This window comes from Bombina bombina, chromosome 4 (genome assembly GCF_027579735.1).
Source record: "Bombina bombina isolate aBomBom1 chromosome 4, aBomBom1.pri, whole genome shotgun sequence".
NCBI lineage: Eukaryota > Metazoa > Chordata > Amphibia > Anura > Bombinatoridae > Bombina > Bombina bombina.
Genome location: NC_069502.1, coordinates 77671126 through 77698043, shown reverse-complemented (window position 1 = coordinate 77698043; position 26918 = coordinate 77671126).

The following is a 26918-nucleotide window of genomic DNA, read 5'->3' as shown; positions in this document are numbered from 1 at the left end:
AATAAAATCAAAATACATATGTGAATAAGATTAGGTGGATTTCTCAAAAAGCAAATACAAGTTCTAGGTATCTTTGTCTAGCTGGAGTCCTCTGCTGTTGGAGGAAATATTTTTCCATATTAAGCCACTGGATCCTCAAAAAAGCTTAATTATGGTACATCCAGCTCTTTTTTACATTAAAGCTGTTCACATTAAATGTTTTAGGATTGTAAAAAAAATTGTTAAAATGTGAAAAACACTTTTGGTATCATTTGGCAAACATCCTGAAATTTCCCAGATATGTTTAAATAGATAGATTATTGCATTGGGTGAAGTTTGGGGGAAATTGGTTAACATCTAAGATATTTTTTGTTTGTTAAGCCACCTTAAAGGGACACTGAACCCAATTTTTTTCTTTCGTGATTCAGATAGAGCATGCAATTTTAAGCAACTTTCTAATTTACTCCTGTAATCAATTTCTTTCGTTCTCTTGCTATCTTTATTTGAAAAAGAAGGCATCTAAGCAATTTAGTTCAGAATTCTGGACAGCACTTGTTTATTGGCTGTTGATTTTATCCACCAATCAGCAATAACAACCCAGGTTGTTCACCAATAATGGGCCGGCATCTTAACTTACATTCTTGCTTTTCAAATAAAGATACCAAGAAAATGAAGAAAATTTGATAACAGGAGTAAATTGGAAAGTTGCTTAAAGGGACAATCAACACCAGAATTTTTGTTGTTTTCAAAGATAGATAATCTATTACCCATTCCCCAGTTTTGCATAACCAACACTATTATATTAATATACTTTTTACCTGTGTGATTAACTTGTATCTAAGCATCTTCTGACAGCCCCCGATCACATTACATTTTATTTATTATCTATTGACTTTCATTTTAGCCAATTAGTGCAGTGTCTGCCACAAGCCACAGGTATGATCACAATGTTATCTATATGGTTTACATGAACTAGCTCTCCCCTGTTGTGAAAAGCAAATAAAAAAGCATGTGAGGTGGCCTTCAAGGGCTTAGAAATTATCATATGAGCCTTCCTAGGTTTAGCTTTCAACTAAGAATACCAAGAGAACAAAGCAAAATTGGTTATAAAAGTAAAATGGAAAGTTGTTAAAAATTACATGCCCTATTTGAAACATGACAGGTTTTTTTGGAATTGACTGTCCCTTTAAAATTGCATGCTCTATCTGAATTACGAAAGAATAAAATTTGGGTTCAGTGTCCCTTTAAGCTCCACAAAAAACAAGCTTAAAGGGACAGTCTACACCAGAATTTTTATTGTTTTAAAAGATAGATAATCCCTTTATTACCCATTTCCCAGTTTTGCATAACCAACACATTTATAATAATATACTTTTAACCTCTGTGATTATCTTGTATCTAAGCCTCTGCAAACTGCCCCTTTTTCAGTTCTTTTGACAGACTTGCAGTCTAGCCAGTCAGTGCCTGCTCCTAGATAACTTCACGTGCACGAGCACAGTGTTATCTATATGAAATATGTAAACTAACACCCTCTAGTGGTGAAAAACTGTTAAAATGCAATCTGAAAGAGGTGGGCTTCAAGGTCTAAGAAATTAGCATATGAACCTCCTAGGTTAAGCTTTCAACTAAGAATACCAAGAGAACAAAGCAAAATTGGTGATAAAAGTACATTGGAAAATTGTTTAAAATTACATGCTCTATCTGAATCATGAAATCATGGAAAATTGTTTAAAATTACATGCTCTATCTGAATCATGAAAGTTTATTTTGGCCTAGATTGTCCCTTTAAAGGGACAGTATACTATAAAATTGTTTTTCCCTTAATGTGTTTCCAATTACTTTTTTTACCAGCTGCAGAGTATAAAATGCATGAGATTTGCTTTTTAAGGTTTATTTGTGTATATGAATTAACTGATTTTGTGTTTTGAAGCCACAACCTAATAATATGGGTTGAGCTTGCAGCTATAATCAGATCTCATTACTTTATCACATTGTGTACATATACCTGCTTCTTTATCTTATAAAATTTATCATAAATGAAACACGGGTGTAAGTGTAATATGCTGTGTACACACACAAACTGGAGTGTGGGGGGGAAAAAACTGGACACATACTTTCAACTCCTTGCACTGATGAAAACGGACACATACTTAGAACATCTTGCACAGCGCAACTAAATAAAACAATAAAGGTAGGATTTACGTAGATAAGATAGCTAAGGGGCTTTTTTCACAAAAATGATTGTGGAAAACTTAAAAATAATAACAACAGATGGGAAAAGTAGATTGACATGCCAATCGTCTTTATAAACACCAAGAAGAAATATTACACCCCCTATATCTATGTATTGAGTCATATATAGATGGAATAAGGATTTATAAAAATATAAGACATCATCAATTATTGTAAGACAGAGTGAAGATATTTGTGAGATAAGAATGTATTCAATGAAAGATGCAATGTAAATCATTGTGAGACAAAAAATGTGTATTATATCAATTGGGTAACTGTGAAAATCATTATTGATAAGACTGATGAGATGCAATATAAAATGAAATGTACATATATATATATATATATATATATAGATATATCTCTGTTATTTTAGAGATGTATAATGAAATGAAATGTATATTTATTTTCTATGTTACCATTTGTGGGTATAGGATATATGTTGCTTATTAAGGCCTAGATTTGGAGTTTGGCGGTAGCCGTGAAAACCAGCGTTAGAGGCTCCTAACGCTGGTTTTAGGCTACCGCCGGTATTTGGAGTCATTCAAAAAAGGGTCTAACGCTCACTTTTCAGCCGCGACTTTTCCATACCGCAGATCCCCTTACGTCAATTGCGTATCCTATCTTTTCAATGGGATCTTTCTAACTCCGGTATTTAGAGTCGTGGCTGAAGTGAGCGTTAGAATTCTAACGACAAAACTCCAGCCGCAGAAAAAAGTCAGTAGTTAAGAGCTTTCTGGGCATCTTCTATCGTCATCCATCCGGAGCGGCAGCATCCTAAAGACCTCCGACGCGGAACATCCATCCTGGCCGACGACTGAACGACGAATGACGGTTCCTTTAAATGACGTCATCCAAGATGGCGTCCCTCGAATTCCGATTGGCTGATAGGATTCTATCAGCCAATCGGAATTAAGGTAGGAATATTCTGATTGGCTGATGGAATCAGCCAATCAGAATCAAGCCAATCAGAATCAATCAGCCAATCGGATTGAACTTGATTCTTGGGGCTTTAGGGGTTAATACATTTATTAGAATAGCGGTGAGCTCCAGTCGGCAGATTACGGGGTTAATGTTTGAAGTTAGGTGTCGGCGATGTTAGGGAGGGCAGATTAGGGGTTAATACTATTTATTATAGGGTTAGTGAGGCGGATTAGGGGTTAATAACTTTATTATAATAGCGGTGCGGTCCGGTCGGCAGATTAGGGGTTAATAAGTGTAGGCAGGTGGAGGCGACGTTGTGGGGGGCAGATTAGGGGTTAATAAATATAATATAGGGGTCGGCGGTGTTAGGGGCAGCAGATTAGGGGTACATAGGGATAATGTAAGTGTTAAAAATAATATGCAGGGGTCAGCGATAGCGGGGGCGGCAGAATAGGGGTTAATAAGTGTAAGGTTAGGGGCGTTTAGACTCGGGGTACATGTTAGAGTGTTAGGTGCAGACGTAGGAAGTGTTTCCCCATAGACAACAATGGGGCTGCGTTAGGAGCTGAACGCGGCTTTTTTGCAGGTGTTAGGTTTTTTTTCAGCTCAAACAGCCCCATTGTTTCCTATGGGGGAATCGTGCACAAGCCCGTTTTTGAGGCTGGCCGCGTCCGTAAGCAACTCTGGTATCGAGAGTTGAAGTTGCGTTAAATATGCTCTACGCTCCTTTTTTGGAGCCTAACGCAGCCATTCTGTAGACTCTCAATACCAGAGTTATTTTAAAGGTGCGGCCAGAAAAAAGCCAGCGTTAGCTACGTGGGTCGACAAAACTCTAAATCTAGCCGTAAGATTGCTGCTCCATATATGTGATGTAAGATAGGGCATGCAGCTTTAATAGTCATATGGGTAGAATCTGAGTAGAGCATGAATTTGCAGGTGTATGCAACTAATCAATTAGAGAACACGCCCCCTAAAAGGGAGGTTATGGTTCATTTGAGCTAGGTAGGAGCTATACACTGTGTGCAGAATTATTAGGCAAATGATTATTTTGACCACATCATCCTCTTTATGCATGTTGTCTTACTCCAAGCTGTATAGGCTCGAAAGCCTACTACCAATTAAGCATATTAGGTGATGTGCATCTCTGTAATGAGAAGGGGTGTGGTCTAATGACATCAACACCCTATATCAGGTGTGCATAATTATTAGGCAACTTCCTTTCCTTTGGCAAAATGGGTCAAAAAAAAAAATGGGTCAAAATGGGTCAAAAGAAGGACTTGACAGGCTCAGAAAAGTCAAAAATAGTGAGATATCTTGAAGAGGGATGCAGCACTCTTAAAATTGCAAAGCTTCTGAAGCGTGATCATCGAACAATCAAGCGTTTCATTCAAAATAGTCAACAGGGTCGCAAGAAGCGTGTGGAAAAACCAAGGCGCAAAATAACTGCCCATGAACTGAGAAAAGTCAAGCGTGCAGCTGCCAAGATGCCACTTGCCACCAGTTTGGCCATATTTCAGAGCTGCAACATCACTGAAGTGCCCAAAAGCACACGGTGTGCAATACTCAGAGACATGGCCAAGGTAAGAAAGGCTGAAAGACGACCACCACTGAACAAGACACACAAGCTGAAACGTCAAGACTGGGCCAAGAAATATCTCAAGACTGATTTTTCTAAGGTTTTATGGATTGATGAAATGAGAGTGAGTCTTGATGGGCCAGATGGATGGGCCCGTGGCTGGATTGGTAAAGGGCAGAGAGCTCCAGTCCGACTCAGACGCCAGCAAGGTGGAGGTGGAGTACTGGTTTGGGCTGGTATCATCAAAGATGAGCTTGTGGGGCCTTTTCGGGTTGAGGATGGAATCAAGCTCAACTCCCAGTCCTACTGCCAGTTTCTGGAAGACACCTTCTTCAAGCAGTGGTACAGGAAGAAGTCTGCATCCTTCAAGAAAAACATGATTTTCATGCAGGACAATGCTCCATCACACGCGTCCAAGTACTCCACAGCGTGGCTGGCAAGAAAGGGTATAAAAGAAGAAAATCTAATGACATGGCCTCCTTGTTCACCTGATCTGAACCCCATTGAGAACCTGTGGTCCATCATCAAATGTGAGATTTACAAGGAGGGAAAACAGTACACCTCTCTGAACAGTGTCTGGGAGGCTGTGGTTGCTGCTGCACGCAATGTTGATGGTGAACAGATCAAAACACTGACAGAATCCATGGATGGCAGGCTTTTGAGTGTCCTTGCAAAGAAAGGTGGCTATATTGGTCACTGATTTGTTTTTGTTTTGTTTTTGAATGTCAGAAATGTATTTTTTTTAATGTTGAGATGTTATATTGGTTTCACTTGTAAAAATAAATAATTGAAATGGGTATATATTTGTTTTTTGTTAAGTTGCCTAATAATTATGCACAGTAATAGTCACCTGCACACACAGATATCCCCCTAAAATAGCTATAACTAAAAACAAACTAAAAACTACTTCCAAAAATATTCATCTTTGATATTAATGAGTTTTTTGGGTTCATTGAGAACATGGTTGTTGTTCAATAATAAAATTAATCCTCAAAAATACAACTTGCCTAATAATTCTGCACTCCCTGTATAAAGCAGGTGTATTGTTAAGGTGTATACAATGTCTGAGGAAACGGCCTTATAGCGCAGAGAAACGTGTTGCATGTATAGGGGGACATTTGGATACCCTTATTCCACTTTTGTATTTGTTTTTAAACTTTTTTAATAAATACCATATTTTACAAAAATCCAAACCTGCCTGTGATTATTGAGGTCCTATTGGAGTACCATTATTGGCACTTCCCTGCACCTGGATCCTGCTCATTGGGAGAACCACAGTGGGGTAAACTGATACACCTGCTATAAATCTGTCAGTCTGCATCTACCAGCACATTGGTGTGCTTGGTGAATATGTCAGTACCCATTTGACATTAGCAAAATATATGGTTATACTCGGATTGATCTGCACATGTAGTGCCTTCTATCTATGCTTTATATCCATTGCAGCACACTGAACATCCCAGCTGTGGGTGAGCTGTTACACCCGATAATTCCGCAGCCTGCACCTACTAGCACATTGGTGTGCTCTATTAATATGTGAGTACCCATTTGGCCTATATTATATCGAGTTCATATTTGTGTTTGATGATCCTGCACAGGAGGCACCCCTCTGTTCTTCTTTATATTCTACAGCTTTAACCCGGATCAATTGGTGAGGAGGAGGCAGCCAACATACGAAAATTTATTTTAAGGAGGATTCTTCTGTATCCAAGAAGTATATTTTGTTCACTTGGGACATTTCTTTGTAAAATCTGTATGTATAGTTAATATGGTTATTTGTATATTATACATTGTATTAGACACACTGTATACTGACAACTATTAAGCAGTTTTACTCTTTTACAAGCGCCCCCTTAGATTGTATTACATTGTTATCTGTAAACTGCCCCCTTTTTTTATTTCTTTTGACAGACTTACATTTTAGCCAATCAGTGCTCACCCCAGGGTAACTTCACGTTCATGAGCTCAATGTTATCTATATGAAACACATAAACTAATGCCCTCTAGTGGTCAAAATGCATTCAGTCTTAAAGGTCTAAGAAATTTGCATATGAACCTCCTAGGTTTAGCTTTCAACTAAGAATATGAAGAGAACAAAGCAAAATTGATGATAAAAAAATAATTTATGTAAGAACTTACCTGATAAATTCATTTCTTTCATATTGTCAAGAGTCCATGAGCTAGTGACGTATGGGATATACAAGGAGGGGCAAAGGTTCCCAAACCTCAAAATGCCTACAAATACATCCCTCACCACACTCACAAATCAGTTTAACCAATAGCCAAGAAGTGAGGTGATAAAGAAAGGAGTAAAAAGCATCAACAAAGGAATTTGGAAATAATTAATAATAAAATAAAAAAGGGTAGGCCTCATGGACTCTTGCCAATATAAAAGAAATGAATTAATCAGGTAAGTTCTTACATAAATTATGTTTTCTTTCATGTAATTGGCAAGAGTCCATGAGCTAGTGACGTATGGGATAGCAATACCCAAGATGTGGAATTCCACGCAAGAGTCACTAGAGAGGGAAGGATAAAATAAAAACAGCCATTTTTCGCTGAAAAAAAATAATCCACAACCCAAAATATAAGTTTATTCTCATAAATGAAAGAAAAAACTTAAAACATAAGCAGAAGAATCAAACTGAAACAGCTGCCTAAAGAACTTTTCTACCAAAAACTGCTTCAGAAGAACCAAATACATCAAAACGGTAGAATTTAGTAATTGTATGCAAAGAAGACCAAGTTGCTGCTTTGCAAATCTGATCAACTAAAGCTTCATTCTTAAAAGCCCACGAAGTGGAGACTGATCTATAGAATGAGCTGTAATTCTCTGAGGCAGGGCTTGACCCGACTCCAAATAAGCTTGATGAATCAAAAGCTTTAACCACGATGCCAAGGAAATGGCAGAAGCCTTCTGACCTTTCCTAGAACCAGAAAAGACTAGAAAAAGACTAGAAGTCTTCCTGAAATCTTTAGTAGCTTCAACATAATATTTCAGAGCTCTCACCACATCAAAAGAATGTAAAGATTTCTCCAAAGAATTCTTAGTATTAGGACACAAGGAAGGGACAACAATTTCTCTATTAATGTTGTTAGAATTCACAACCTTAGATAAGAATTTAAATGAAGTCCGCAAAACTGCCTTATCCTGATGAAAAATCAGAAAAGGAGATTCACAAGAGAGAGCAGATAATTCAGAAACTCTTCTAGCAGAAGAGATGGCCAAAAGAAACACCACTTTCCAAGAAAGTATTTGAATGCCCAGAGAATGCATAGACTCAAATGGAGGAGCCTGTAAAGCCTTCAAAACCAAATTAAGACTCCAATTGATTTAATGACAGGCTTGATATGAGCCAAAGCCTGAACAAAACAGTGAATGTCAGTAAGCTTAGCAATAGTTCTGTGAAATAAAACAGACAGAGCAGAGATTTGTCCCTTCAAGGAACTTGCGGACAAACCCTTATCCAAACCATCCTGAAGAAAATGTAAAATTCTAGGAATTCTAAAAAAATGCCAAGAGAATTTATGAGAAGAACACCATGAAATATAAGTCTTCCAAACTCGATAATAAATCTTTCTAGAAACAGATTTACGAGCCTGTAACATAGTATTAATCAATGAGTCAGAGAAACCTCTATGACTAAGCACTAAGCGTTCAATTTCCATACCCTCAAATTTAATGATTTTAGATCCTGATGGAAAAACGGACCTTGACACAGAAGATCCGGCCTTAATGGAAGTGGCCAAGGTTGGCAACTGGACATCCGAACAAGATCCGCATACTAAAACCTGTGAGGCCATGCTGGAGCCACCAGCAACACAAACGATTGCTCCATGATTATTTTGGAGATCACTCTTGGAAGAAGAACTAGAGGTGGGAAAATATAAGCAGGTTGATAACACCAAGGAAGTGTCAACGCATCCACTGCTTCCACCTGAGGATCCCTGAACAGGTACCTGGGAAGTTTCTTGTTTAGATGAGAAGCCATTAGATCTATTTCTGGAAGACCCCACATCTGACCAACCTGAGAAAAGACATCTGGATGGAGGGACCACTCCCCCAGATGTAAAGTCTGGCAGCTGAGGTAATCCGCTTCCCAATTGTCTATACCTGGGATATGAACCACAGAAATTAGACAAGTACTGGATTCCACCCAAGCAAGTATCTGGGATACTTCTTTTATAGCTTGGGGACTGTGAGTCCCACCCTGATGATTGACATATGCCACAGTTGTGATATTGTCTGTCTGAAAACAAATAAACTGTTCTCTCTTCAAGAGAGGCCAAATCTGAAGAGCTCTGAAAATCACACGGAGTTCCAAAATATTGATTGGTAATCTCGCCTCTTGAGATTTCCAAACCCCTTGTGCTGTCAGAGATCCCCAAACAGCCCCCCAACCTGAAAGACTCGCATCTGTTGTGATCACAGTCCAGGTTGGATGAACAAAAGAGGCCCCTAGAACTATACGATGGTGATCTAACCACCAAGTCAGAGATAGCCGAACATTGGGATTTAAGGATATTAATTGTGATATCCTTGTATAGTCCCTGCACCGTTGGTTCAGCATACAAAGCTTGAGAGGTCTCATATGAAAACGAGCAAAGGGGATCACGTCCGATGCTGCAGTCATGAGACCTAAAACTTCCATGCACATAGCTACTGAAGGGAATGACTGAGACTGAAGGTTCTGACAGGCTGAAACCAATTTTAAACGTCTCTTGTCTGTTAGAGACAGAGTCATGGACACTGAATCTTTCTGGAAACCTAAAAAGGTGACCCTTGTCTGAGGAATCAAAGAACTTTTTGGTAAATTGATCCTCCAACCATGTTTTCGAAGAAACAACACTAGTTGATTTGTGTGAGATTCTGCAGAATGTAAAGACTAAGCTATTACCAAGATATCGTCCAAATAAGGAAACACCGCAATACCCCGTTCTCTGATTACAGAGAGTAGGACACCAAGAACCTTTGAAAAGATTCTTGGAGCTGTCGCTAGGCCAAAAGGAAGAGTGACAAACTGGTATTGCTTGTCTAGAAAAGAGAATCTCAGAAACTGATAATAATCTGAATGAATCGGAATATGAAGATATGCATCCTGTAAGTCTATTGTGGACATATAATGCCCTTGCTGAACAAAAGGCAGAATAGTCCTTATAGTCAACATTTTGAAAGTTGGTACTCTTACATAACGATTCAAACTTTTCAGATCCAGAACTGGTCTGAATGAATTTTCTTTCTTTGGCAAAATCAATAGATTTGAATAAAACCACAGACCCTGTTCCTGAAACGGAACCGGCATGATTAGCCATGAAAGCTCCAGGTCTGAAACACACTTCAGGAAAGCCTGAGCCTTTACTGAATTTGCTGGAATGCGTGAGAGAAAATATCTTCACACAGGAGGTCTTACTCTGAATCCTATTCGATACCCCAGAGAGACGATACTCAGAATCCATTGATTTTGGACAGAATTTGTCCAAACATCCTGGAAAGATCTTAATCTGCCCCTACCAGCTGAGCTGGAATGAGGGCCGCACCTTCATGCGGACATAGGGGCTGGCTTTGGTTTCTTAAACGGCTTGGATGTATTCCAATTTAAAGAAGGTTTCCAATTGGAAACAGATTCCTTGGGGGAAGGATTAGGTTTCTGTTCCTTAATTTGTCGAAAGGAATGAAAATGGTTAGAAGCTTTAGATTTACCCTTAGGTCTTTTATCCTGAGGCAAAAAACTCCCTCCCCCCCAGTGACAGTTGAAATAATCCGAATCCAACTGAGAACCAAATAACTTATTACCTTGGAAAGAAAGAGATAGCAATCTAGACTTAGAAGTCATGTCAACATTCCAAGATTTAAGCCACAAAGCTCTTCTAACTAAAATAGCTAAAGACATAGACTTAACATCAATTTTGATGATATCAAAAATGGCATCACAAATAAAATGATTAGCATGTTGAAGCAAATGAACAATGCTAGACAAATCAGAATCCAATTCTTGTTGCACTAAATTTTCCAACCAAAAAGTTGATGCAGCTGTAACATTAGCCAAATAAATTGCAGGCCTGAGAAGATGACCAGAATATAAATAGGCTTTCCTTAGATAAGATTCAAATTTCCTATCTAAAGGATCTTTAAAGGAAGGACTATGTTCCAAAGGAATAGTAGTGCGTTTAGCAAGAGTAGAGATAGCCCCATCAACTTTGAGGATCTTTTCCCAAAACTCCAAAACTGGCAAAGGATACAATTTTTTAAACCATGAAGAAGGAATAAAAGAAGTACCAGACCTATTCCATTCCTTATAAATCATATCAGAAATAACATCAGGAACTGGAAAAACCTCTGGAGTAACCACAGGAGGTTTATAAACAGAATTTAAATGTTTACTAGTTTTAATATCAAGAGGACTAGTTTCCTCAATATCCAATGTAATCAACACTTCTTTTAACAAAGAACGAATATACTCCATTTTAAATAAATAAGTAGATATCTGAGGAAGGATCTTCTGAATCAGATAGATCCTCATCAGAGGATAATTCAGTATGTTGTCGGTCATTTGAAATTTTATCAACTTTATGAGAAGTTTTAAAAGACCTTTTACGTTTATTAGAAGTGGTGAATTTTTACACCACTTTTGTTTGGAATATGCATAATCACCTGATTTATGACATCAGCCAGTATGATTCAAATACACATTATAAGCTATCACTAACTAATCAAAATGCTCGAAACTTGTGTTATTGATCACTCATCAGAACTTGTAAGTGCCATTGTTACATTGTGTATTATATTTTGAAAGTATGTATATGTGAATTAAGAATTAAAGATAAACATTGATGCTGACATTAGGACACCCAGTGTAATATTTTATACAAGGATTTTAAAATTCGAATTGATGTTTGATTCAATATAATCTTAAGCTGATAGTACAAAGGGATAACCCACCTAACTTTAAACTGTCATGATTCAGACACAGCAGAATATAAAATCACCTCTTTACTGTCATGCTATTTTCAGTGTATTTCTTCCTTCTCTTGACTTTCTTTTTCAGTAAGAAATGTCATCATATATGCCAGCCCATTTTATAACACCTGTGAAGGGTTCATTTTTAAAACTAGATTGCAATCAGGAGGGGTTACACAGGTACAGAGAGAAAACTGGCCCAGCTCTTAAAATATCTATTGATTGCAAATAAATACATATTATACCCTGATTACATGCAATATTCGCAATTATTCCTGCTCAGAATAATAATACATTTACACTATATACATATGATGATATAAATAAACACAAAGATATGAAAGACAACTTTGTTTAGAACAAGAAAGGAATTTAGGGACATGAAAATATGTTTGCAAAAGATTTCTGATATAACATATATATATATATATATATATATATATATATATATATATATATATATATATAATCCAAGAAAAGATTGCACTCTCAGGTCTTTTAAACAAAGAAAATCACTCTTTAATGTAACGTTTTTGGGGACGATGTCCCCTTCATCAGCATGTTAAATGTGAATACAAATACACAATTTATAGTGAATACTATAAACAATGCCAATCTCATACCGTGTCTGTGGCACCAAACAAGTGCTTGGAATGCATGTTTGCGTTCCAGTGTCTCGTGCAACCGGAAGTGGTGAAAAAAACGCCACTTCCGGGTATACGTGAATTATGTATCCTAACAAGTTCCAAAGTAACATAAACTATACATAACGTGCTGTACGGCTAAAGCAACAAACTGTGTCTTTTTGTGCACTATTAGTAATTTTATGTCATAGTGTCAGAGCAAAACTTTAAATAAAGAGTGTAAAAAGCGGTATGGCTTCCTTCGTTGCCATAGTAACCGCTGTTATCCATACAAACACCTTATTTCTAGGTTGACTCAACCCAATCGTATTCACTCATAACCTATATCCTTAGATGTAGTTGTGCACACTACAAAACATCAAGTGAATTATATGGGAAAATTTGTCAACTGTAGGGAAATCTTACGAGCTAGTTTAGTTACCTTGGTAACCGCATAGCTTACCATTCTTCTTGTTGCCCACGTTGACATAAAATTACTAATAGTTCAAAAATGACACAGTTCGTTGCTTTAGCCGTACAGCACGTTATGTATAGTTTATGTTACTTTGGAACTTGTTAGGATACCTAATTCACGTATACCCGGAAGTGGCGTTTTTTTCGCAACTTCCAGTTGCAGGAGACACTGGAATGCAAATATGCGTTCCAAGCACTTGGGGCGCTATCCGATATATGCCGTAGTTTTCGGCGCAAGCAAGGGAACCCGCGCCGCCCGTAATTTCACCTCGCACATCGAGGTATTACATATACTGTGCCGTTAGATGCTAAACTGGCGTAAGTAGGACAAACTGGCGATCTTCTGAAAAGTGCGCAAATACACATTTTAGTTGTCACAAGTGACTTATGCCTGTATTTTGTCCACATAAAGTCTCAATAAAGAGTAGTTTTATGCAAATTAGGCTAACACTCGTAAAAATCAACCACGACTCCATCTAAAAATGCGCCACGTAATTATTCAAAAGTCATATATAAACCCATGCGCAGCCGCCATTTTCTTCAGTGTGTTTGGATGGTTCGTTGAGCTACAGCACACTACAGTGGAGTGGAGGATTAGTCAGAGTAGAGAGAGAGGCGCAAACAGAGGAGTTAGTTAGGTCGCATTGTTGGTTGGTTAAGCTTGTACACTTACACATATTTTTACATATTGCACACATATTGCATACATACATATACAAAATACACAACACTTTTTTTCTAACACCTCACACATTTTATTTTACAGTGTGATATGCTGAGTGTTTGGTTGTGATTGTGTGTGATTGAACTGGGAGTGAGTGTGAGTGTGTGAGTGTGTGTAGTGTGAGGATGGCAGGGAGAGGTAGGGCGGAGGGGAGGAGGGGAGAGGAGTGGCAGGGAGAGGAGTATTGTAGAGGACAGGAGGAGCAGTGGGGTTCCCGTCAGGGAGTAAGTGGAGTGGGGAGAGGGAGAGCTAGAAGGGATGATGGGAGGGGAGATGCCCGAGAGCCCCAGAGACCAGGCACATCCAGAAGAGGGACAGAGGGTGCACATGGGGACAGAAGGGGGGAGGAGGGAGAGGATACTGAGGAACCCACACCAGGGACATCGCAGGGAGCAAGCCAGGTGTCCACAGAGGATGAGAGGATGAGATGTCGAAACTTCTCATTCGATGAGAATGTTGCCCTAGTCCAGGCCATCATGGACAATCACAGTGCCCTCTTTGGCCAGGAGAAGGGCAAAGGCATTGCCAAAAGGCGTAAAACGGCATGGTTGGCGGTAGAAGACGCCGTTAACAGTGTGGCCCAGCTGAGGAGGACTGTTGATGGCCTTAAAAAGCGGTGGAACGACTGCAAGAGGCGGGTGAAAGAAAAGATGGGGCAGGAAGCCATGCTCCAGAGGGGAACAGGTGGTGGTCCACCCCTGGACACAGAATACAACACCTGGCAAGAGATGATACGCAGGTCCCTGAGTATCACAGCAGTCCGTGGACTTCCAGGGGCTCGTGACTCAGGGGCTGCACAGAGGATGAGAGGATGAGATGTCCAAACTTCTCATTTGATGAGAATGTTGCCCTAGTCCAGGCCATCATGGATAATCACAGTGCCCTCTTTGGCCAGGAGAAGGGCAAAGACGTTGCCAAAAGGCGTAAAATGGCATGGTTGGCGGCAGAGGACGCCATTAACAGTGTGGCCCCGCAGAGGAGGACTGTTGATGGCCTTTAAAAGTGGTGGAACAACTGCAAGAGGCGGGTGAAAGAAAAGATGGGGTAAGAAGCCATGCACCAGAGGGGAACAGGCGGTGGTCCACCCCTGGACACAGAATACAACACCTGGCAAGAGATGATACGCAGGTCCCTGAGTATCACAGCAGTCCGTGGACTTCCAGGGGCTCGTGACTCAGGGGCTGCAACCACAGCACATCATGCTGGTGAGTAACATCCCACACACCAGTATTATATGTATTTGAGATATAACATCCTTTAATGTCACACATTCATGTACACAATGAGGAGCATGGTATTTGACCTACTAACAAAAACATCTAGAATTATATTTGACATTAATGCTACTTAACACAATGCAATTCATGATATGAGGTGGAATAGTGCAATACTAACATGTCTCAGAGTAACACAGGCCACAAGCCACATGTAGAGTTTTCAGTAAATGGACACTATAGCCATCACAATACTTTTAGCTCAAGAAAGTAGGTTCAGAGCCTACATCAGGCTAAAGTAAATTGTGTGACCATAGTGTCACTTAAAGAACACATTGACATGTACACATAACTATTGTATGAAACACATACCTTTATACTGCCCATATTAAAATCCCTCATATCACAAATCACAATGTGCACAAGCATGTTATAGAGTTTGACATGAGAATCAGTATAGGCCCTAGCATGTATCAATGTACATTGTATGCCTACATGGACATATATATGACTGTACTAATCCCTCTCATCATTTGACTCCTCCACAAAACCTCCTGTCACGAGGATGCAAACAGGCATGCCTCCACCTCCACCACCACCACCAGTCACAGGCATGCAGCCACCACCACCAGTCTTCAGGCAACCACGTGAACATTATGCTCCGAGGCATGAGCAGGGTTGGATGGCTTCAGTTGAGGACCCGGAATGATGCCACCACCATTGACATATGACCCCTGGCAAGATTCCTGGCCAGAGGAATATTCTTCTTTTGAATTTGAGGGGGAGCCAAGACAGCCACAAAGGGTCCATTTATTTACCCCCCCCCCCCCCCCAACACAATCTCAGGGCAGTCATGGCTTTTACACACAGGCTATGTCACAAGAAGTGCCAACTGGACAGGCTGAGTGGTCACACACTGGTCATCAGTGGGACTATCAATCCACCCTGAGAGCTCCACCATACTCTTCACTTGGGAGAGCACCACCATCCTCTTCCCTTGGAAGAGCTCCACCATCTGCAGAAGAACATATAGCTGAAAGTACTCAAGCAGCAGCAGATGCAGCTGAACTTGCACCTCAAGCACCACCAGATGCAGCTGAACCTGCACCTCAAGCACCACCAGATGCAGCTGAACCTGCACCTCAAGCACCACTAGATGCAGCTGAACCTCCACCTCAAGCACCACCAGATGCAGCTGAACCTGCACCTCAAGCACCTAGAAGCCCTGCTGCTCAAGAGCCTGTGGATGCATTGTATTCACCCCTGGGTGAGGAATACATTGCACTCCAGAGGAGGCTCATAACAAGCATGGAGAATATACAAAGAGGCCAAGAGAGGTTCTTCAGGAGCCAACAGAGGAGACAACAACGTAGCATAGAGCTACAGAGGGACATAGCAGCATCGTTAAGTGCAAGTGTTCATAACCAATCACAGATGATGCGAATTCTGTCTGATATGCAGATGCAAATGGACAATAGATGGAGAGAACAAAATAACTCTTGGGTGTGTTGGTTGAGCACTTTACACACCAGCAGGACACTGCCTCTAGCCTATCATGTGTGGCCAGAACACCAGCAGAAACAGAAGAATCTTCTCAAACCAGGAGAACAAGGCAATCCACTACAGTCACCTCAGCCCCCTCATCCAAGAAGAAATAAATATTCTTATAGTTCACCATAAATCTTGTCCTCTGTTATTTACCATATAATTGTCATCCACATCCCTGTGAGGTGTGTTTTAGTACACTAATATTGTTAAAACATATAATAAGGACTGTGTGGAAATGGCCCAAAAAAAGTAATATTATCCTGTTTATGACATATTCTTGTACTATAACTCACATCCACAATAGTTGTTTCTGAAGGGTACATATAGTAATATTCACTTCTAAGATGTAAATCAATGTATCTCACATCCAATATAAATTGACACATTGGTTTATATAGTAGTGATGTTACTGATAGGGTGGGCATTATCAGGTGTTTTAAGTCTGCAGGTGAGAGGTTGTGGTGTCTGTGATTGGTTTGACACAATTGCAAAAAGGCAGCCTTCAAGAAGGTCTTAGAAATTATCATATGAGCCATCCTAGGTTTTGCTTTCAAGAGAACAAAGCAAGTGTTATAATTAAATCTGAAAGTAGTTTGAAATAACATGCCCTATTTAAAAGAAGAAGGTTTTCTTTGGACTTGACTGTCCCTTTATATATTTTAACATCAGTGCCAAGCTGTGTTAGCATTAGAATAAATTACACTCCAGTGGGTTCTAAAGAGATGAAGGTAATACAATTTAAAGTAAATAAGCAAGTATATGTCCACAATGTGATAAATTACCTACAAGCTCAATCCATTTGATTATTTTGTGGCTTCAAACTATTTCAAATACACAAATAAACCTTAAAAAAGCAATATCATAGTATACTGTCCCTTTAACCTTGAGATGCTGCTTAAATGTATGTGCTTGTTAAGGCTTCCAGGGAGTTACGTTGTTTTTTTTAGTCAGTGCAAGGGTTCCTGCGCCTGCAATTTGTGGCGAGATGAGAATGGAGTAGATTTTCTGAAATCTGCACACGTAAGTCCTTACGCTGTATATTGGATACCAAATTGTGCGTAGTTCTATGTTAGTCTATGGGTAAAAAAAAAATACGGCCGAAGGGGGAAATATACGCACGTAACTTGTATGCTACGCCGTATATGTATTACCAAAATCGCGCAAAATCTGGCGTCGCTGGCTTTTGCGGGCGACGCTGCATATCGGATCGGGCCCTTGTTTGGTGCCACAGACACGGTATGAGATTGGTATTGTTTATTGTATTCACTATAAATTGTGTATTTGACATGCTGATGAAGGGGACATTGTCCCCGAAAACGTTACATTAAAGAGTGATTTTCTTTGTTTAAAAGACCTGAGAGTGCAATCTTTTCTTGGATTGTAGCACTTTATCATTGCACCCAGGCGGATGTCTGGAGGGTCGGACTGAAGACAGGTTATATATATATATATATATATATATATATATATATATACATACATACATACATACAAGTATGTGCAAAGATATATGTACAAATTTTAGCATTAATAATCATTTATAAAAAAAAATATGAGATAAAAGCATAGCATGACTTCTAGAAATACAAATGCACATTAATTTATGTGAAAGTATCATATAACAGATTTTTTTGTATAACAAATCAATTTAAAAATAAGTTTCTATGAGATATTGTTTGTTGAGGTATAAATGTAGCTATTTCTTGGACAATAACAGTTGAAAAATAAAAGATTGAAATGGTATAAATAAAGTTGGGAAAAACCTGAATAAATGTGACATTGATGACTGTTTGTTAACAACGTACTTGACGCACTTGTTTTTGACGGCTTTTTTGATAAATAAGGAGATCATATTCAGGTCCACGCCAGCAATGTTTGGCGATGTCTGGCAAGCGTATTGACGCAGGCGAATGCAACAAAGTTGACGCTTTGATAAATAGGCCCCTAAACGTTTTAGGATTGTAAAAAAATTGTTAAATGTGAATAACTTTTGGTATGTTTTATCAAATGTCCTGAAATTTTCAGAATATGTTTGAATAGATAGATTAATGTATTGTGGGAAGTTTAGGAGAACATGGTTAACATCTAAGTTCAATTTTGTACGTTAAGCCACATTAAGCTCCCCAAAAAACAAGCTTAAAATGTCACTCATTTGCCTTGTGGGAAACCAAAATCCATGAAACTTCTAGGATAGGTTTGGAAAGTGACAAACTGAGTTTGTGCCAAGTTTCAAGGCAATTGATTAATGTTTAGGTGAAATTTGGTACATTAAGCTCTTTTTACATTAAGCTGCTCACATAAATGTTTTAGGATTGTAAAAAAATAGTTAAATGTGAATAACTTTTGGTATGTTTTATCAAATGTCCTGAAATTTTCAGAATATGTTTGAATAGATAAATGAATGTATTGTGGTAAGTTTGGGGGAAATTAGTTAACATCTAATTTTCTACGTTAAGCCACATTAAGCTCCCAAAAAACAAGCTTAATGTCACGCATTTGCCTTCTAGGATATGCTTGGATAGTGGAAATCTTGGGTTGTGCAAAATTATGCAGCAATTGATTAACATTTGGCCACTTTTTTACTCATTAAGCTACATCAAGCCATTTTCACATTAAATGTTTTAGGATGTCCCCACTAAAATTAAAAAAAATAAAAAATCTACCATTACAAAAAATAACAAACGAAATTATCCAAAAAAAATAAAAAATATTCCTATTCTAATACCGCGTTTTGAAAAAAAAAAACACCTCAAATTAAAAAAAAAACCTAATCTATAATAAACTACCAATAGCCCTTAAAAGGCCTTTTGTAGGGCATTGTCCTAAAGTCCTAAAGTTAACAGCTCTTTTTGCAAAAAATTAAAACAAATTAAAACAAACACCCCCAAATATCACAACCCCTCCCCCAAACCTACAAAATAAAAAAATAAAAAAACCTACCCATTACCCTGAAAAGGGCATTTGCATGGGCATTGCCTTTAAAAGGGCATTCAGCTATTTTACTGCCCTTAAAAGGGCATTCAGCTTTTGTTCAGCCCGTTAAAAAAAGCCCTATTCTAAAAAAAAAACACCTCAAAAAAACAAAAAGAAAACCTAACACTAACCCCAAAATCGTTACTCACAGTTGGGGAAGTCTGGCGAACGATCTTCATCCCAGCGGCAAAGCATCTTCATCCAGGCGGCTCCATGTTCATCCATCACGGGACCGGCATCTTCTTCACCCCTGCGGAGGCAGAGCGGTCGATGCGCGGAGGCGGAGGTCCTGGCGGAGGTCCATCGGTCTGACAGGGAGGTCCTCTTCATGCGATCGTCCACCGCACACTGAGGATTCAATGCAAGGTAGCCCTTTTATATTGGGGTACCATTGTATTCCTATAGGCTGATAAATTTAAATCAGCCAATAGGAACGAGCGCTGCTTAAATCCTATTGGCTGATTTAAACAGCAGATACAGAGCGACGGGAATGGTATATTAGCCTGACAGAGGCATTTAGGATGGATTGAAGAAGGGAGAGGCTAGATAAAGGAAGGCCAGTAAGTAGGTTATTGCAGTAGTCAAGTCGGGAAATAACAAGGGAGTGGATTATTTACTTTGTATTGTTAGCGCTCAGAAAAGGGCGACTCTTCGAAATGTTGAGTAGGTGGTTGTGGCAAGATGAAGAAAGCGATTGGATTTGGAGGATGAAGGTAGATTTGAGTCAAGTGTAACTCTGAGGCAGCGGACTTGGGGCGATGGGGAAATGGTGATGCCGTCAACAGGGATAGAAAAGTCAGAAGTCAGCATAGAGCTTGTGGGTTGGATTAGAAGGCGCTTAGTTTTGGACATGTTAATCTTGAGGTGGTAAGAGGCCATTGAGGAAGAAATACCAAATAAGCCTTCGCTGACTTTAGAAAGGACAGAGGGAGAGAGAGCAGGGGTGGAGAGGTAGATCTGGGTGTCATCAGCATAGAGGTGATATTTGAAGCCATAACTGTTGATAAGTGTACCCAGTGAAGAAGTATAGATGGAGAAGAGTAGAGGACCCAGAACAGATCCTTGAGGTACTCCAACAGACAGAGGCATTGGAGAGGGGGAGTCACCAGCAAATGACACAGAAAAAAGACCTGTTAGACAGATAGGAGTGAATCCAAGAAAGAGCAGTGTCACAGAGGCCAAAAGAGCTAAGGGTCTATAGAAGGAGGAGGTGGTCCACTGTGTGGAAGGCAGCTGAGAGGTCGCATAAGATGAGTATAGAGTAGTGGCCATTACTTTTAGCAGAGAGAAGATCGTTAGTAACCTCAATAATGTCTTAGTTGAGTGTTTGGGGCGGAAACCAGATTGCAGGGGGATAAGGAAGGAGTTGGTGGACAGGAAGTGGGTTAGGCAATTATAAACTAGTTTTTCAAGGAGTTTTGATGTTAGTGGAAGCAGTGATATGGGGCGGTAGCTTTCAGGAGAATTAGGATCAAGGGAGGGTTTTTTGAGTATGGGAGTGACTTTTGCGTGTTTGAAAGAAGATGGGAATTGTCACGCCACTCCCTTGTGCTGCCCTGGCTGTTGCCAGGGACGTGGCAGATCCTTTAAGCTTCTTGGCTCGAATCTGCGCCTATGTAAGTACCTGCATAATTTACATTCACTGCCCAAGTAAAGGTGTTACTGTGTGTGCTCCTAGGTGCTTTTTTACTTATATTGCTGGATTGTCTTAATATTGTTGAACTCTGCCTGTATGACTACTCTGCCTGTTTAACCCTTGAATTGCTGGATTGCCTTAATATTGCTGAACTCTACCTGTCTGACTACTCTGCCTGTTTAACCCTTGAATTGCTGGATTGCCTTAATATTGCTGAACTCTGCCTGTCTGACTACTCTGCCTGTTTAACCCTTGAATTGCTGGATTGCCTTATCATTGCCAAACTCTGCTTGTCTGACTACTCTGCCAGGTTTACCCCTGAACTGTTAAACTTCTGGATTTTCTTTTGTTGCTGACCTCTGCCTGTTCCTGACCACTCTATTGGTTTATACCTGAACTGCTATACTGCTGGATTTCCTTTCTGTTGCCGTACCCTTCCTGTCTCAGACCATTCTCTGCCTTGATCTCGTTGCCGTGAAGGACTACCATGTCTACTGTGAGTACTGCTTACCTCATTTTCTACACTCACTTTGTTCTGTGATATTTCCTTATCCTTCTGCCTTGACACCGGGATAAGAAAACTACTGGCCAAGTTTGGTCTGATAGGGAAATATCCCACTAGCATTACAGGAATGAACCAGTAGAGAGAGATAGGTTGAAGATGTGAGTAAGAGCAGGAGTGAGGGTGGAAGACAGGGAGCATATTAGATGGGAAGGGATAGGATCGAGTGGGCAGGTAGTGAGGCGTGAGGAAGATAGTAAGGAAGAAACCTCATTCTCAGTGGCTGGATGGAAGTTTTAATGTGAAATATTTCCAAATCATCTCACTTTATTTAATTTGCACATTAAGATATTTGTAAATATAGATAAAGTTATAAATTAGGACTGTGAGGTCAATGATTATATGTATAACATTTATGTTTAATGTACACTGTTGTATATATAAATAATGTGTTATGTACACTCTACCTTTTTAAGATTATTGTTATTGAGGTCCTGGTTGGATATGTATTCTTAAAGGGACAGTCAACACTTCCATTAACATTATTTGAGATAGAAATATAAGAACCGAAGATCCGCCTGCACTATACCCCTTCTGCCATGCCGTCCTGCTTCTGTAGTAATCACTTTTGCTAACTTGTCTAATACCGGGTAAATATGGCAGCCGGACTCCCCCCACCGTTACGTAGCTGCCTTCTTCAAATGATCATCAAATCAGAATCCAGTCCTCGGACAGAAATTGCAAGCGCGTGCAATTTCTGTCCGAGGACTGGATTCTGATTTGATGATCATTTGAAGAAGAAGGCAGCTACGTAACGGTGGGGGGAGTCCGGCTGCCATATTTACCCGGTATTAGACAAGTTAGCAAAAGTGATTACTACAGATCAGGGCGACATGGCAGAAGGGGTATAGTGCAGGCGGATCTTCGGTTCTTATATTTCTATCTCAAATAATGTTAACGGAAGTGTTGACTGTCCCTTTAAACGTGTGTGTTTTTTTATATACACCATATGGAATAAACAAAATCCAAAAAATGTATATGCAGAAGAAAGATCATAATTCATTACATGGAAAAAGAATTACATTAAAAATATCCCTTTAACTAACAAGTCTACTCTGATTGAATGGACAAACTATTCTGATTGGATGGGTAGACATGAAATCCGTAATAAAAGAAAAAGTATGCCATTATTTGAACATCTTGATAAAGGCTGTATGGCGGAAACGCTTAGATACTTTGATGTTTTGGATGGACAATCCTTTAAAGAAACATAATAATACAGATTAATACAGAGCGCTCTGTCAACTTCTGTCATCTACAACCAGAACTTTGCTTGAATTCCGATTGGAGTTTGGAGGTCACGTGAGTAGGACCCAATCACAATCGCACCTCCCAGACACGCCGGAGCTGTTCACCCGCTATCCTCCACAGACCTGCCAGGTACACATCGAAAAGAGGTACGTTTGCTGGGTAAAAAGACTGGACCAGGTACATCTGGACAAAACTATCCCGGAGTCATGCGTCCGCTAACCTCTATGGATCTATCAGGTACACAGTGGTAAGAGGTACGTTTGGCAGGGAAAGCCCGGTATAGACGCATCGCACCCTTATGATCCATAAAAGAATCTGTTGGGCGAAGGGCCATCTCTGGAAACTTAGAGCTGAAACAACACGGCATATAAGCCTTAAGGATATTTGCTTTTGCAGTGAATCCTTTTTTCATATAGTGGTTTACAGAAACTATTACAGGACTATGAGCTGATCCTACAATATCAAGGACCTGCTATTTATGTTTTAAGGTGTTTTATTTTGATAATATATTGTTACCACCGGTGGATATTTTGTGTAAATTAAATATATATTTTGAGATACTTTGTGGTTGTCTGGTGATACTTTTTTTTAACGCAAGTAATTGTGTTTTTATTTGATCTGTTTTTATTTGTTTGCTTCAGAGGGCTAACATTTTTCTTTTACTTGCTAGAATTCTAACTTTAATAGGAGATATACAGTACCTCTGTTGTTTTCTTATTCACAAATTTAAACTACCACCAATAATTCAATGTCCCTCCTATGTGGTCTCACCAAGACCATCTAAGCTACACTTACTATTAATCCTAGTACCAAAATAAGAAAAACAAACACCCTTTTAAAAATATATAAACAACATGTTTTAATATCTCATTGAAAATTATTTTGTCTTCAGCCTCTTCCATCCATGTACAGTTCCTCCTGTTCTTTATTACAAATTATGTTCTGTTCACTATGTTTACTGAAAAAATGAGTCAATCCTGGTTGGTTAATCAGGTTAGGCAATCAGCTCTGTAGATGTTCAGGTTCAATGTGAAAAATGAACCCACCCACTCATCTGAATAGGTAATCAAAGGAGACTAGGGAAAGATTTTTCTACTGGACATTAGGGGCCAGATTACAAGTGGATCGTTATTTAATGCTCCCGCTCGCGCACTAACTCTGTACGTGTCAGGTAGTGCTCGAATTACAAGTTGAAAGTAAACTGTTTTTGCACTATTGCCTACCCAATGCGCACAAAAAGCCAAAGTAAGAATACCACGTGCATGTTCACGCATTACCCCATAGAAGTCAATAGAACAAAAAAGTGTGTTGGGGGGAAACTAGCACCCTACTCACGCATAAACCCAATTGAATATTGTCAAGTGCGCTAACCTGAAATGAAAATATGAATATTTCACATTCCAATGTCCTTCACATAACAGAATATGTTCTATTTATTTATAAATACATATGTCAACATATATCTGATGTTTTTTTGGTACAATATATATCTATACATATATATATATAAACACAAAAAAGAAAGGAACACAAGTCGCACTGTCCCGTCAAATCCCATATGGGATCAAACATCACTCTCTCTGTATATATAATACATGATGCACATAGCTGTGTGTCCAGTCACATGTTCGACCTTTAGCCAATCTTCAGCTAGGGATGTAAGTGTCCAGCAAATGAGAGTGATAAATGAGCCCCCTTCGCCTCTGAAAACCTGGTCAATAATAATCGTCAAAGGTAAAAGGTATCTTCCAGAGGCAAAGTAAAATCAAAACATTTATTGGTAATCCATTAGGATAAAAATAACCCAGGGGGTCCAAAACACGCAGTAAAACAGCACAAGTGTACTTTAAGCTGACATGTTTTGGCTAAACTTCCGTAATCATAGCTATTACCAGCTGTTATGAAGCAGCATACTTAAGACACACATATATATATTGGAGGCAGGTGAGGCAGTGCCTCCCCTGCCATTGTGACTAAAAATATATATTAATATGATATTAATATAAAAAAATTAAAAAATTAAAACTCCCCCCTGGTCCGGAATACTTGGTATCTTCCATGTTGCGTAATAAAAGGTAGGCAGTGAGCTGGTCTGCTGCCCTCCATTGCACAACATGCTTGCCTGCCTGATAGTGTATGAGCCACAACTGAGCCAGCACCACCTACTGTTGCTTAAAAGCTTATTGCAGTCCATACACTCCGAATTGTGGCTGCTCTCCTAGCAGCCTCCTTGGGGGGCCAATCAGCAGTGGTCACGCCTCCCTGGTGATTGACAGGGGGATGTGACCACATGTTAAAATTTTACATCAGAATGTTGGTGGGCGGAGTTACCACCTGGCTTATAAGATAGGAAGATACAGCCTGGAATGCAGTCTGCAGCATGGGAGGAGGTCAGATCTGTGCTCCTGGGACTGGGAGCTGTTTTGTGTTTGTTTTAGATAGGTGATCTAACGAGACAGCAAGGTGCTGGGATCAAGTATATATAGCATATTATACTATATGCTATATACACTTTATCCCAGTACTTTTGCTGTCTCTAATACTAATTACCCCACTTACAGTGCCTGCACTTTCAGGCTCATGCTTATATTCTACTCAACTGCAAGAAGCTTAAAACGTTTATCATTTGTACCAGTTTATCATCTTTCTACAGCAGGAGCTAAATATGAATCCAGTCCAGTTTAGGGATAAACAGATATTTCAGTTTAGCCAAATGCTGCATTTACTAAGCTTCCAGCAATTTACCAGACTGGCACTCTATATAACTGTGTTTAAAGTAGTAATTCTAGGGGCTGCTGGTTTATTACTGAGGCTTCATGGGCAGCTAAAACGGTATCAGGGTTAAAATTTTACATCAGAATGTTGGTAGGTGGAGTTACCACCTTTGAAGGCAGGAAGATACAGCCTGGAATGTAGTCTGCAGCATGGGAGGAGGTTAAATCTGTGCTCCAGGGACTGGGAGCCATTTTCTTCTTAAATGGAAAGAGTCCACAGCTGCATTCATTACTTTTGGGAAATAAGAACCTGGCCACCAGGAGGAGGCAAAGACACCCCAACAAAAGGCTTAAATACTCCTCCCACTCCCCTCATCCCCCAGTCATTCTTTACCTTTCGTCCCAGGAGGTTGGCAGAGAAGTGTCAGAATTTAATTTGTTTTTTATGGAGGGTAGTACTCTTCATCATGGGACAGGAGTTTTAAGTAATTCTGTCAGTCTCTCAGTGAGGGCTTGGATGAAAGTTAGAGTCCGGAGATGCAGGAAGAGTTATTCTGTGAAACCATCCCGACTCGTGTTAACAGCTCCGCAAGCTATCAGCGCTGTTGAACTTCGCTCCGCTGCCTGCTTTCTTCTCTCAAGTCCATTGTGGAGGCAATGCTACTATCCGTCACACTTGAAAGGCCGTGTTCCTGTTCCACGGCGTAGATTCCGGTAAGATCGTTTCATTTTCTTTCTTCGTGAATGTACTGTACTAATGTTTTCCTGAGAGGCTACCACCTTGCGGGACTAACTTAACATAAAGGTCTCAGTGAGTCTCCTTTAGTATCTTGGAATCAAGGGTTAATATCTCCTGAGGGGGGTTATTGAACAGGGGAGTTTTTAATCATGTTTGTTATGTGATTAAATCTGCTTATGTGTAGTGTTAAATGGGTTCATGACTTGGAACATAAAGGCCTTTGGAAGTGACGCGACCTTATGGTTGGGCGCTTTTTTTTTGACTATACAATTTACCTTCTGGCCGGGCGTGATTACGTTCCGACCTCCATTTCCGCATTCCTGACCGTGTGGCGACGGAGAAATTCTAGTTCGCAGGGGTCTGGTTCTTAGGAGGTGGTGAGTGCCCCAGCCATTGTGGGTGTCAGGTGCCGTTTTGTTTTTTCTTAAAATAGTCCATATTGCCATATTCTATATCCAGTTATGGAGGATTATAATGCTGAGACTGTTCAAATTTCAGACTCAGTTATAGAGGATTCTGATACTGAGACTGTTCTAATTTCAGATTCAAATTCTTCGTCTGGGGAAGAATCCGGATTGGCCTTGTTGACAGGGCTTCTGAGCTGGGGATTGATCTCTCCTTTAGCTTGTGGCTTGTGGAAGGTGCTGCCTTTTAGCCCTTTTCCCTTCTTGGGTGAGAGCTTAGTCTCCTTTTTATGGACATGTGGTCCCTTTCTTAAGGCTTCTCCTGGATGAGGAGATGGGACCGGTGAGTTTCCCTAGCTGAGAGGGATATTCTCTCTGGGTTGTTAC